Source organism: Rutilus rutilus (genome assembly GCF_951802725.1).
Source record: "Rutilus rutilus genome assembly, chromosome: 14".
NCBI lineage: Eukaryota > Metazoa > Chordata > Actinopteri > Cypriniformes > Leuciscidae > Rutilus > Rutilus rutilus.
In genome coordinates, this window is record NC_140219.1 from 32,348,524 (window position 1) to 32,364,763 (window position 16,240).

The window sequence follows — 16,240 nt, forward strand, 5'->3', positions numbered from 1 at the left end:
TTGAATGTATCACATTTTGGATCGCGATCGCGTTTGAATGTATCACATTTTGGATCGCGATCGCGTTTGAATGTATCACATTTTGGATCGCGATCGCGTTTGAATGTATCATATTTTGGAAAAGCAAAACGCTCCAAACGGCTTCATGTTTTTACTATTATCTCATTTCATATCATCATAACGAATGGAAACATTTGAAGTAACATGATAATCAATATATTTTTCTCTAGCTTAGTTACTGAAATCTTTTGGAAGATTTATATAGGCTGCTATATTGTTATTATTTTATGCAGCACTGCGCATACCTACAAGGCACAACAAACGTGGTGTTCATTATATAATATATTGTTGGAAACATTTGTGTGTGTGTGTGTGTATTCTGTGAATTTTAAAAAGCAATTTTAACCAGAAAAATCTAAAATGTATTCCCAAAATCGTGCAGGCCTTTCTCTTGATATCAGATGTTCACTTTTTTTTTTTTTTTTTCAGGACCCAGATGCCACTGAGTCCTGCTGACTTCAACATTCACAGTACATGTCTCTGTACATGAACATGGTAAAGTGAAAATCAAACACCTTGGAAATGAAAGGTATGTACAATGTTTTTAGGAATGGCACAAAGGTCTCTTTCTTTGGATCATTGTTATCAATAAGTGCTTTTTTGTTGTGTATCTTTGGATTATGTTGTGTTGTAAATAAATCCAAACAATTTTAAAAGCCATTCTTTTTAAAATCTCCTCATTCTTTGTGCAAGGTTGGTCAGAATGATGGGCCCTGATAAGCTCCTAATAGGGCCATTAGGGAGTGTCTTTGTCTTTCTCAGGTGTAAAAATCCTTACATATTAATGAGATGGTCCGCCCCTTCGCATATTGCTTTTTCACACAAAACACGTCGTAAAATTTTTAAATCAATATATTGTCTTCTCTGAATGAGCAGTCAGGGTGATTTTCACATAGTTTTGGAGCAAATATTCTAGGCTACGTCATACAATTTTCAAAAGTCTTGTGAAGAAATAATCAGTATGGGTTTCATGACCTTATTTCAGTGAGAATTTTTTTTTGTATTTTCACAAACCACGCATAAATGACATTATCTCAAAACTACAAACTTTTACACACATGCTGCTGATATATTATTGTAGCAGAGTTTGTGCTGAATACAGTGTAATTAGACTTTAGCCATGAAAATGTCACGAGTAACAGAAATAAGCACAAATGTCAGAGCATGTCAGAACACCTCCAGGGCCCAGAAAACACCCCAGACCTCAGAGGGTTAAACGCCTTGAAACGAAAAGGAGCCCATTTCCAGTGGTCAGCTGACTGTCAGGTTGCTTTCGAGAATTTGAAAATGCACCTTTCTTCTTCACCAATACTGGGACACCCTAACCATGCTTGCACATTTATAGTTTATACAGATGCTAGTTCAACAGGTTTGGGTGCTGTTCTTGGTCAACGACCATCTACATTTGGTACGACTGAAGAAGTACTAGCATATGCAAGCCGTACACTTACTGGTGCAGAAAGGAATTATTCCACCACAGAGAGGGAGTTTTTGGCTGTTGTTTGGGCGGTCGAAAGGTGGCGGCATTATTTGGAGGGCAAGTCTTTTTATTGTTGTGACTGATCATGCGTCTCTCCTTTGGGTGTTTAACACTACCAAGGCAAACTCTCGCCTGATACATTGGGCTTTGAAATTGCAAGAGTTTGAATTTACTCTTGAATACCACAAAGGAAATCTTAACAGTGCTCCCGATGCTTTGTCCCATATCAGTAACCCTGACTCTACTCCAATAGTCGCTGCTTATACTAAGCAAACCCCAGATAGTCTGGTCTTGCAGTTTCCTCTCTCTGACGAGGATATCTGGACAGCACAGCAGCAAGATGTAGAGGTCCAAAGAGTATATCAGAGTATAGTTGATAATATGCGGAGTCCTGATGAGTCTGGTTCTGGATTTGTTATTTTAGAGGACAAGGTTTACCGGAAGGTGACTCATCCTTCCAAGGGAACCTATTTTCAAGTGTATGTCCCACAGATCCTTCGCCAGACTATGTTGGAAGCATATCATTCCAACCCATTAAGTGGGCATTTTGGTCGTTATAAGACACAAAAAAGGTTAATGGAAGTTGCTTTTTGGCCAAAGATGTGGGGGGATGTTTCAGAGTTTGTTAAAAATTGTGTCAGTTGTCAACAATGTAAGCCTGAGTGTCGTAAATCAGTGGGCCTGTTACAGCAGACTGAAGCACATAAACCATGGGAATTGCTCGGCGTGAATCTTATGGGACCGTTGCCTCATAGTACGCAAGGTAACACCCAGCTAATGGTGGTAGTAGATTATTATAGCCATTGGGTGGAGTTGTTTCCACTTCGAAAAGCTACTGCTGTGACAATTGCACAGACGCTAAGGAAGGAAATATCAACACGGTGGGGTGTTCCGAAATTTTTGTTGTCGGACTGAGGTCCTCAATTTACCTCTGAAATTTTGCAGGAGCTGTGTAGCAGGTGGGGAGTGGTGCAAAAATTGACAACAGCATACCATCCCCAAACCAACTTCACAGAACGTGTGAATCGGACCGTTAAGGGGATGATATCATCTTACGTGTTTGGTGAGCATAATCATTGGGATCATTATTTGCCAGAGTTGAGGTATGCTATCAATTCTGCTGTTCAGGAGAGTGCTGGATACTCCCCAGCAGAATTACTCTTGGCAAAGAAGGTTGAAAGGACCTTTTGAATGTGTTTTAGAACCACATCACAGAGTCCTGCACGGGTCCATTTTTGGAGACCCGTACCCGCAAAGTTCAGCACCAGATCCGACCCCGTCACCCGTGATAATATCAAAATTAAATCCGCACCCGCCCAGACCCGTTAATATTTGGCCCGTTACCCGACCCGTGCCCGCGATAAATCACACACAAGCTAAAATCTATTGAGCGGTGGGGACACGTTCATGTAACATGCAAGGGTGCGCTGCAGAGGTGTGGACTCGAGTCATGTGACTTGGACTCGAGTCAGACTCGAGTCATGAATTTGATGACTTCAGACTCGACTCGACAAAATGTACAAAGACTTGCAACTCGACTTGGACTTTAACATCAATGACTCGTGACTTCACTTGGACTTGCGCCTTTTGACTCGAGAAGACTTGCTACTTCCCATGAAAACCGGGGAAAAAATGTTCACACGGCCGCGCCGCTCTCAGTGTATCTGCATCTATTCAGTGAAAAAAAAGTGCACCAACTGTATGCACGCAGAGAGCACGCGCGCTGCCTGCACGACATCCAATCACCGTAGTAGTCCCACGTTGTTTTGATTCGACAGCAAAGACAACCACTGAAGCGGAACAAGCAACAACGCGCCAAAATGATCCCAAAGATAGTTTCTTTTGGTTATAAAAATTATGAGGTAGTAAATAAAAAACGAGTTGCAATTTGCAAAACATGTGGGTCGAAGATTACAGACGGAGCTGCCACAACGTCCAACTTTGTTCGACATCTGAAGCTGCACAAAGAAAGGTAAGTTTTGAACGAATGCTAAGCACCTTATCGGATGTAACTTACCGTAACTTACTATAGCTGCTGCATATTTACTGTATCAACGAGACAGTAAACGCACGTCTCCCTTGCTGGTCATGCTAACAAAAATAGGGATTTTTAAACCCGGATTATATGAGGTACAGTGTAACGTTTACACACTCAGATGGAAAACCTCACCAACATCATGTCAACGTCCGTTTTAAAGTACAATTTCTACCTTGCTGCTAGACGGATAAACACAAATGTATATCTCAGTCTCTCCAACACACATGAGACAAAAACAGACCTTCCAGTTTTACTCTTTCAATTATTCAGTTTCAGAGTTGCTGGTGTGCTGCCTCATTGAGGTCGTTTATGTAAGTTAATTTTGGTTAATCACAACTAAGCTGAACTGTATGGAAGCTTATGTGTAGCAATATTCTATTTGAAATGTAATATGCAAAATGGCAATGCATTTCTGTATTTAAATTTAAATTTTCCCATCATTTGTGCAATGTGTGGTGCAAAATGAAAATAAAAATTCAATTATATTATATACATTTGCCATTTCATACACTAGTTTTAATATGTAAATTGAATAATAATTTTAATAATTTTAATTTTAAGTTGCAAAAATAAAATGTATTACAGAAATTATTAGATATGTTTAACATGTTCAAGCAAAAACTGTAGCAAAATTGTAATTTAAATGTTATTTTTTTCTTAATTGCATTACACTCACAGGTAAGACACTTGCGATTGCATTTCCATTAAGTGTCCCGCAATGAATGTAGCAAAATTCAATTGATTCAAATTCAAATTCAAAATGCAATTTGAAAATGCATTCTGAGCCGATCATGTGCCCGTCCCGCCCTGTCAATTACTGCGTGAAGTTTGCCCCGCCCCCACCTAGTGCAAAACGTTGGCAAAATAGGCTCAATCGTTTTTACTTCGTTTGTGTTAACTAATTGGAATAATAATATTAGCTAATGGGAATATTGTTTAGCTTATTTTTGGTTAAATTTGGTTTACTTTAGTTATTTAATTTATTCAATTATTTAGTTTTGCTATAGGCCTACTTTTCATGCCAACTTACCATGGCCCCCCTAGCACCCCCTCGCAGCACCCAGGGGTCCCTGTCCCCACTTTGAAAACCACTGCTATAAAGCATATGACTTCAGTTTCTTGAGGGAAAAGGCTTTCTTATGACTTTTTTTGAAGCAGTGAAAATATTCTTAATATTGTATACACTGAAACTGAAATGTATTATCGTATACCGACCGTAGTGTACAATAGACAATGAATATTAACACAACAACATTGATATGAGTAAAGAATAGTTTCAAATACAACATGTGGCTATGAGGGATTTTCTGACATCTGTTTCATATTCTTCTCTGTTACAGGTATGAAGAATACCAGATGAACAAAAGCATCGTAGATGAACCACAACAGCCTTCAATCTCACAATTCCTGGACACTCGTGTAGGGCGTTACAGCATGAGCCACCCACAGCAGAAGGCCATCTCCAATGCGATACTGTCTGACTTGATTATTGACTGCAATTTTCCTCTGTCAATTGTGGAAAATAAGAGCTTTCGTCACTTTCTGGGTGTGCTGGACAGCAAGTATACTCCAGTCTGTCGCCGAACGCTGACCACAAAAACAGAGAGCCTTGCGGAGGAGAGACGTTCAAAGTTAAAAACTCAATTGAGCAACACTGACTATGTTTCAGTCACTGTGGACATTTGGTCTGATCGAAAGATGAGGGGATTCCTTGGTGTCACCGTGCACTGGATGGAGAGAGATGCAGAGCGGGTACAGCTAAAGACTAATCTCTTGGCCTGCAACCGCTTCAAAGGCTCTCACACAGCGGAGCGCATCTGTGACCAATTTGAGGCAATATGTGATGAATACAACATAAAAGGTAAATTGGACTATATCATTAGTGACAATGCTGCTAACATGCGCAAGGCATTTACGGTCTGCTTCCCCAGCGAACAGGAGGAAGATGATGATGCTGGAGATAATCTTGATGATCCTGAGCTATGGCATGACTTAACCCTAGAAGACCAGCAAACCGTCGATGCTGCTATGGCAAAGAAACAGCGCCTGCAGTGTTTTGCACACACATTGCAGCTGGTTGTGGGAGACGGTTTGAAAGAAACAAAAGTGGCATGTCCTTCTCTCTCCAAGTTATCAAAACTTAGCTCCCTGCTCCACACAAGCACAACGTTTAAAGACATCTTCGATGGTGAATTTGGGGAGCACAGAGGCATCCCTGCTGCAGTGAGCACGAGGTGGAATTCCACACTGCGGCAGGTGAAAGCAGTCCTTCATTGTGATCAGCAAAAGCTCTGCGCAGTTCTTGAGAAGGCCGGGCATAGAGAACTGTCATTCACACCACGAGAGTGGAATCTGCTGAAGGAGTTGGTGGACATTTTGAAACCGTTCGGAGAAGCAACTGATTTGACACAGGGGGAGAAAGTCATTACAATCAGTGCAGTTGTTCCATCCGTCTTGTCCCTCAATCACCATCTTGAGAAGCTGAAGCCTCAAGTTCGTTTCCTGAGCGGCCTGGTCAGAGGTCTGCAGGCATCCCTGAAAAAAAGATTTCTTGGGATCTTCATTAATGTGAAGATGGCCCAGTCTCAAGAAGGGATCACTGCCCCCTTTTCAGACACAGTCTATCTGAAAGCAGCTGCCTTGGATCCAGCCTTTTGTCTGCTGTGGATTGAGCCCCATGTGCTGGTCAACCGTGACATCAAGTCAGAGGTGACACAACGAGTTAAAGGTAAATATTATTGACTTGCAATGCAACTTAAATGCAACATAAAATAATTTAATCTTAATCTGATCTAGGATCTAATGTGATATTAATCTGACTTTAACAATATTTACAATTTTCAGTCTTGCACAGTCATCAACATCAGTAATGGTAATAAGGGCTCTTTTGTTTCTACTGTTGTGACACGTTTTTTTTAGAATTGATCCTGCAAGATGCTGCAGAGACGGAGCAACCTGTGCCTGTGACAATGCCTGCTGAAGAAGAACTAGAGGACATGGAAGGAGAAGGGCTGTTTGCTGCATACCATAAGAGGCAGAAAAGGGATGTTGGGACCCCACCAGCAGTACAGCTAAGTCACTACATTGACATGGCAGAAGGACAGAATGCCCTTTTGTTCTGGGCACTGAACAGTAAGACTCTTCCTTCACTCTTTCAAGTAGCCATCCGAGTCTTGGCAGTGCCTGCTTCTAGTGCTCCAGTGGAGCGAGTTTTCAGCCATGGTGGCATCATTCTGCGTCCCCATCGTGCACAAATGACTGACAGACTTTTGACCAATTTGATCTTTTGCAAATGCAATGCAGTATAGGGGCCTCCCTCCACCTATCCACAGCACACACACTAACTCTCTGCTCATCACCTGTCCACCTCTCTCTCTCTCTCTCTCTCTCTCTCTCTCTCTCTCTCTCTCTCATATTATCAGGTTGGTCCAGTTTTTCAGAAGTCATAATTTTGAGGAGTGAGGATATTATTGATGACATGTTTAAGTTAAGGCTTAAGTTTTGTTTAAGTTAGCCTTAAGTTTAGGCTAAAAGGACCCATGTCTATTTGAAAGTGAAACTGTTTTGCAATATGAGGTCAATACAATACAGGACTGAAGCTGCTGTGCATTGTTCTAGTGCAATATGCTGTTGAAATACAAGCATTTCTCTCTCTCTCTCTCTCTCTCTCTCTCTCTCTCTCTCTCTCTCTCTCTCTCTGTATTATCACGTTGGTCCAGTTTTTCAGAAGTGATCATTTTGAGGAGTGAGGATTTTATTGATATGTTTAAGTTAAGGCTTAAGTTTTGTTTTAGTTTAGGCTAAAAGGACCCATGTCTATTTGAAAGTTAAACTGTTTTGCAATATGAGGTCAATACAATACAGGCCTGAAGCTGCTGTGCATTGTTCTAGTGCAATATGCTGTTGAAATACAATAATTTTTTGTGAAAATTAAATTTTCTGTTTTTTACTGTATTTGATTAATGTCATTGTATAAAAAGAGGTTTAAATAAATACAAATCTTACAGACATACATGATTTGTATAAATTTTATTTCTGTGGTAAGAGGACTTGAAATGACTCGAAACTAAAATGGTAGGACTTTGGACTCGACTTGAGACTTGTTGGCTTTGACTTTTGACTCGACTAGGGACTTGCCTCATCTTTGACTCGACTTGACTCGGGACTCGAGGGCAAAGACTTGAGACTTACTTGTGACTTGCATAACAATGACTTTGTCCCACCTCTGGTGCGCTGCCAATAACGCACCTAAAAGCTGTCACAAAGAACTGGGAAAAGTAATGATTATTAATATGTCAAATATATCAAGGAGACATTTCAATTGTTTATTAATAAACAAGTGTTTTCTGTGTCAAAGTTGAAGTTGACGATGCTGACTGACTCGCGATCTTCGCAGTAGCCTAGTGAATGCGCCAGAGATAAATTCACATTTCATACGGATTGCATAAGCAGAGAGCAGTCTGTTTTCTTTTATTTTGAATTGTTTTGTTTAAAAGTAGACATTTCATGTAGAGACCTGCACGGGTTCAAATTTTGCTCAAACGGGTGAGAAATATCCAACTGTGTCGGATACGGGTGCGGGTCGGGTCGGACACGGAGGAAACACGGGTTTAAACACGGGTTTAAAACAATCACGTGCAAACGTAAAAATATATATGCATATTTTTAGGAACACACTTTCAAAAATATGCCTGTATTTCAAGTTGATAAAATAATTTTAAATCCACATCAGTTTATTTGTGCCCACGCCCTCTCAGGAGTCTGTCTCTATACTATACCTACTTTCACTTTGAAAAAAAAACGTCATAACCGCGCGCGCGATCTGCTTGCAGTCGGCGAGATGGATGCTGAAGAGTTGGAGAAAAGAATAGGACTAGGAGATTGTAAAGTTGTCGACAATACGTTATCAAAAATAAAGTCCATTGTGTGGGAGAAATTTGGAGATATCTGAAGAAAACAATATTGTGAAATGATTTGCTGCATGCATTTTCGTGTTGGATTGCCGCAAATGTGGATTCATCGCCGAGGAAGCACGCAGTAAGCAGTTCTATCGAACAGTATTTTTCACATTTAACACTGTTAAATATGTGTTGTGTGCAGGCAGGGCGTGTTTGAACCCAAAATTGTCAGATGTAAGCTAGACAAAATTGCGTGGCAGAAAATAGTGTTGTAGCCGCGTCTGTTATTAGGCTACTCGAGTTTTGTGGTAACGTTGGCTATGTTCTTCATGTACTGGCCGTTTGACAGATTCGGCTGAAGTTGTCCTTGTGTTAATGGTTGTGTAATAACTTGTGTATGACCGGGCAATAAACATTTTTGTAAGTGTGTCTATAATGTGATAGTCTAAACTGATTTTATTTCGGGTGCGGGTCGGGTGTCGGTTCTATTTTAAGCGGGTCGGGTCGGGTGCGGATTTGAATTAGTGCTGCTGTCGGAAAACGGGTCGGATTCGGTTTTAAGCACTGCGGGTACGGGCGGGTGCGGATTTAAAAAATTGGACCCGTGCAGGACTCTGATTTCATGCTTTCTATTTCTCAGGTCTGTGAGGCAAGTAGCTCACGCTGAGTTTCGGTTCATTTAAGAGACGAGCCTCAAGTTCATGCGCCCGCGCCTCCATGTCGAGATTGCCTGCTATATTTACCTCTTATTTATTAAATCCAGTGTAGGATTGAGTGCGAACCAAAACACAAATGAATCTTCAGGGTGAATTGTTCAAACATAATTCCACACAGAACTCAACATTACAGACACCAAATCACCAACCCCAGAGCCATAAAAGAAGGCTCCTGCCAGTCTACCTAACCAACGAAAACCCCCAGCTAAGAACTTTACGGCCATGCAAGCTTCAAAGAGATGAGCCAAACTAAAGGAAGAACTTGTCAATGTGAGATAGCTTGCAAAAGAATGATTGGCTCAGAGATGGCACAGCTCAGTGCTCGATCAAGATAACAGCAGAAGCTGCTCGACCCCCACGGCAGAGATACATTCCAGACCCCCTCCTCATTAAGGACCTCTGAATGACCAAACCAGAGTTCTAATCTCTTCAAACCACAAGAACTGAGATTTTACCTATAAACAATACATAAAATCATCCCAGAACAATTTTCGATGGACTTATAATCAAACATCATGCAACTACATAATTCTATGTTGTTTTTACAATATGTGTGCATGTTTAATAAGCTTAGATCCCATGTAAGTCATTTAATGGTTATAACTGTTAGATGTTTGAATGAAAGTGTGTTGTGTTTCATATCAGTATGATCCTATGCTCTTGATTCAAAAGATGGCTTGATTGAAATCTGTGTAAAATGTTCCGTATTCTTATAATAGTAATAATGTCTAAACTGTGGCCTCTTTCCTCTCTGCTAGAGCTTAGAGAGTAAGGAGAGCACAGATAAGCTTGATTTATGATATGAAGTGAAGAGAACGCCACCTCCTAAATAAAGACAGTGTCTAATTGGTCAGAACTGATCCAGGAGGCTGGGCAGACTTTTGAGTTTAAAATCTTAACACCAGAACAAAGTTTAAGTTTAGTGCAGAACCAAAAATGCAGCGGGAGATGAAGATCTAAACCAGACTACTAACCATGTAGAAGCGCAGATGAAAGAACCCAAATTAAGATCAGAAGAACATGGGTTAACAGCTTCATTCAAGTCATCTAACTACTCTCGTCTCAATTTTCTTTCTTTTCTAAGTTTTCCTTTCTTTTCCGTTGTGAGTCTCAGTTCTAAGTTAAGTTTTGCGGCAAAGTTTCGTTCCACGATTCGACAAAACCAGCTTCAGACAAAGACTTTCAATCCATCCGCCAGCACACCACGTGATTGGCCGCCCCAGACCCAGGCATGCGGAGACCAGCCAACGAACTCGGGAAACCCCTTTTACGCAGACAAAAGGGAATCCCCAAAGCAAAGACAAGCAAGTACTGCCTCCAGACTCTTAAGCTGAACTGGTGTATTGATATAAATTTAATAACCTGTCTAAGAAACGATAGAAGGGTTAAATTAATGATTGATGGTTCGTTCAGGTCATGTCTTATAAGTGCATATAGAAACTTGGGATTTCATCATCTCACTCTTAAATCTCATTCTTTCCTTACTCTCTTTCTTTCTGCAACTCGTATGAATGTGTGTGCGTGTGTTTGTGTTAGATATTAGTTTTATGTGTTAGAATAATCAATAAAGTCTTGTGTGTATTTTTAAAGAGAAGTGTTACTTGTGTTATGTGCTTACGAATTTAATGTCTTAAACTTCTGATCTAAGTTACCTTGCTAACTATAGTGTTTCACTATAGTTTGGATATTTATATATTGCAGAGCTGATAGTTATAGCCAGTTCAAATGAACCGCGAACGAGTAATTTGCTCGGTTGTAATAAGTGATTCTTTCGAATTCCCTATAAATTAATTAATAATTCCTTTGAGCTAAATTGATCTGTCAGGATTATCTAATATATCTTACACCAGGAAATTGGTTGATGAAACATTGATTAAAATTAAGATACAATTAATTTTAAGGGACATTGTTCTAACATTGCGAGAGATGCTGTGAGTATCGCGAGAACCGAATGCGAGGGAAGACAACAATGATGGCGGCGCCCTGTTGGTAAAGCCTGAATGAATTAAACATATCAACCCAAATACCTTAGGATAAAGATTGTACAAACTTGCTCACCCACCTACACCAAGAACTGAAAGACATACGCACCAGCCTGGAATATGCTCATAATCAAATCCACACCGTTCAAAAAGCTTCATGACAGCGCAACTTAAAATTCCAGCCGACACCGTCAACAGCTTCACATTCCACCGGGTACACCGTTTAGGCCAAAAAACGCAGAGAGGACCGAGACCCATCATCGCCAAATTCGAACATTTTAAACAGAAAGAATTCGGCAGAAGCAAAGGGAAAGAACTTAAAGGAACTCATTATGGACTTAGTGACCAGTTTCCCAAAGAAATAAACGAACGCCGGAAAATACTCTACCCATTATTGAAGGACAACAGAAAAAATAATAAGCGTGCATATTTAATTATAGATAAACTGTACATTGTCGGACAGCTTTTCCGTGATACAACCATTACACCATGGCTTTTCTAGAATGACATCAACAACACTGACTTTCATCTCATTAATTTCTCAATAAGATAACGCTGATGGATATTGAAATGTAACCCCCCTCCTTCGACTATATTTTAGTACGCACTTTCCTCACAAATGAATCAACTTGTATCTCTTTATATATTTCTCACTCATATTCACCACTATATCATTATACACTTCAATAATTGTTTAACATCCACGTATAAATCTGCTTTCCTTACTACTCTCCTCATCATGCTATTATTTAACCGCAACACCATTCTGGAACTACACAATTCTGTATTACCATTTGGAAAAACATCTTGCTCTGATAATGTCTTCATTAATAAAGCAAATATACATTGTATAAAATCACAAGTACAACTGCAGGCATACTATACAACAACAGACTCCACTGCAATCAATAAATATTAGTAAACTTAACTTTATAACATGGAATGTGCGTGGCATCCGCACTCAAATAAAAAAAAACAAAATTCTCAATCATCTTAATAAATTAAATGCAGATATTTGCCTTCTTCAAGAAACCCATCTGACCGATTCAGAATCACAATATTTAAAAACAAAACAGTATGATCAGGTTTTCTCATCAACATATAGTCATTACAGACCCTGAAGGACGGTATGTCATTGTAAATGCAACAACATATAACCATAATCTTACTATAGTTAATGTATATGGACCAAATGATGATGACCCTACATTTTTTCATAACCTTTTTTCAATAATACAGGGAAGTTCAAATATAATAATTGGAGGAGATTTTAATACAGTCTTAAATCCGGATAAAGATCGTTCTACCGCAAAATACAAAAATTGGCAAACCACAGACACAATAAATCAATATATGAGTGATTTTGGACTTGGCGATAGCTGGAGAACATTATACCCATCAGACAGAAAGTATACATATTTCTCTACAGTACATCAGTCATTCTCCCGTCTGGACTATTTTCTGATAAGTAATACATTAACAACCTTAGTGAAACAAATTATTATACACCCAATTATAATTAGTGATCATGCACCTGTATCTTTAACATTAAGTGTGACACACATATATCAAACCCCCCGCAAGGTGGCGCTTCAATATTTCTCTACTTGACGATCCAGAATTCACTACTTTAATTGAGAGAGAGTGGGCATCCTTTATGGAAACGAACGACTCCCCAGAAGTTTCTGCTTCAACTTTATGGGAAACAGGTAAAGTAGTCATCAGAGGGAAAATTATTTCATACTCATCACACAAAAAAAAAAAAAGAATTGGAATTGGAAACTCAGTTAGAACAGAAGATCAAGCAACTATCAGACAAATACTGTATAAACCCAGAGGATCAAACATTACATGAGTTAAGGAGCACAAACCAACAATTGGAACAAATAATTCATAAAAAAACACAGTTTATCATCCAACAGTTAAAACACCAAAACTTTGAAAACAACAATAAATCAGGAAAATACCTTGGCAATTTATTACAAAGAAAAAAAGATCAATCAATGATATCAGCAATAGAGAACTCAGCAGGGAATGTCATCAGTGATCCATTAGAAATAAATAACGCATTCTATATATTCTACAAAAATCTATATTCAATTGAAAATGAACCAAAGCCAGAAGAAATATCATCTTTTTTTGAACCCTCTCAAATTACCTCAACTATCCAAAGAAACAATAGATATGCTGGACACACCATTAACAATAACTGAACTCCATAAAGCCTTACTACTGATGCCCAACAATAAATCACCTGGACCTGATGGCTTCCCTGCTGAGTTCTATAAACACTTCTGGAATATCCTTTTTCCATTATTTGATAGACTTGTAAAAGAAATAAAAAACACATCAGAAATTCCATTGCATATGAATACAGCTTCTATATCAATAATACTTAAGCCGGACAAAGACCCAACACAACCCACCAGCTATAGATCCCTCTCGTTGATGAACACAGACTTGAAAATCATTACAAAGGCATTGGCGTCTAGAATAGAAATCATAACCTCCATCTTAATTCATCCTGATCAGACAGGTTTCATCAAAAAGAGGAAATCAGTAGACAATATTCGCAGGTTATTCACTTTGATAAATATTTCTCAACAATCAAAGATTAATACAGTCATTGCATCACTCGACGCCGAAAAAGCATTCGACAAAGTTAACTGGTCATTCTTATTTCATACCCTACATAAATTTGGATTTGGGGAGTCGTTCATCCACTGGATAAAAATAATATACTCCTCACCAAGAGCCACTATTACAACAAATGGAATCACTTCACCCACATTCACTCTTCACCGGGGAACACGACAAGGATGTCCACTCTCTCCTTCATTATTTGCAATTTTTATTGAACCACTTGCACAAGCAATCCGACAAAACGATATGATTCAGGGAATTAAATCTGTAGACACACAACACAAAATCATCTTATATGCTGATGACATTTTATTACACTTACAGGACCCCACCCATTCAGTACAAGAAACATTCAAAATCATCAATAACTTCTCTGAAATATCAAATTATACAATAAACTGGAATAAATCCATCATACTCCCACTGTTAGACAACGCCTGGGATTCTGCAGCTCAGACTTCATTTCCATCACTTAGGGTTGGGAATATTAAATACCTGGGTATTAACATCTCCCCCAGGCTGTCAGAGTTATTTTCACTTAATTACTCTCCACTTTCTTAGAATAATTCAAGACAATCTAAAACGCTGGTCAAGTCTTCCACTCTCACTCTTAGGACGAATAGCCACCGTTAAAATGAAAATATTACCTCAAATAAATTACTTTTTTTCCTTACTTCCCGTAATCCCAACAGAGAAATGGTTCCAATCACTCAATAGTTCGATATCACAGTTCTTTTGGAAAAATAAGAAAGCTAAGATTAAGTATTCAAAAAAATAAACTGCAAGGTGGTCTTGAAGCACCCAACTTTCTTTATTATTTTTTAGCAAATCAATTACAATATATAGTCAAATGGTTAAAACCAAACAATAATAATACTTCATGGATAGATTTAGAACAGACATACTGCCCTAATCTCAAACTGTCAGACCTACCATTCCTTAATACCTCACTTAAAAATCACAACTGTTTTAGAAATACTGCCATATCCACAACTCTGACAGCCTGGTGGAGAGTGCTTAGAATCACTTACTCCACAACTACACCCTGTAAATTCACCCCATTATGGCATAATCCAGATTTTCATATCCGTAAAACACCTATTCACTTCCACACTTGGGAAGAAAAAGGGATCACACACCTTCACCATCTCTTCAATAACAATAATTTCATGACCTTTCAAGATCTATCCCAGAAATATGCAATTGAAAACCAACAGTCCTTTTATTATATACAACTTAAAACAATCATAAGAAATAAAATCAACATAAGAAATAATACTCTCACACCCCCACAGATATCAGAAGAAATTATGCAAATTGGAAATGATAATAAATTGATCTCTAAATTATATAAATTATTAACTAAATCAGACACTTTAATACATGTACCACAAACTAAATGGAATCAAGATATATCCACCCCTCTTACCTCCCAATACTGGACTGACATATGTAATAATATATTTACAATGACAACAAACACTAATTTACAACTAATCCAATATAAAATCATTCATAGAACTCACATCACTCAATATAAAAAATATAAAATGGGACTTGCAACTACTGACATCTGCTCACAGTGCACCATGGGTGTTTCTGACAATTATTTTCACGCAGTTTGGGCATGCACACCACTTTACAACTTTTGGACAATAGTAACACAAAAACTTTCAGATGTTCTGAGCTGTAGAATCCCTCTCTCTCCGCCTCTATGCCTGCTGGGAGACCTACAAATAATAAATTTACAAACCAAATACAAAGACAGTTTATTAGTTTCTCTAGCTATCGCCAAGAAAACAATTCTACAAAACTGGAAATCCAAAAATATTCTTAGTTTAAACCATTGGGAAAATTTACTATTGGAATTCATAACTTTACTAAAAATCACAACTTTCCAAAACGGTGACATACCGTCCTTCGGGGAAAACTGGAAACCATTCCTCAACTATTTCAACCTTGACCCAAACTGAAATTGATGCCACGCACATTCTTACACATATTTCCTCATGTCTTCTCACATTCCTATCAAAAGAAGAAATAATACTATAACACTACTATAATATTATTAATAATACTATACTATACTATACTATACTATACTATACTATACTATACTATAATACTATATTATGATACGATAACAATACTATGTACACATTCATTTAAAACATGACTAATTATTTATGGTATATGATTAAAATAAATATTACAAACATCAATTACATTTCTCAACAATACACTATTATTATTGGTGATGATGAGGATGGTAGTAATGACTATTATTATTATCATTATTATTATTATTATAAGAAGCATTACTACTACTATACTTTAAGGATTATTGTTAAAGTAACAACAATGGGGTACTTTCCATAAGATCATCTCTCAATGCAAATCAAACTAGCTTTTAGGCTAACTGA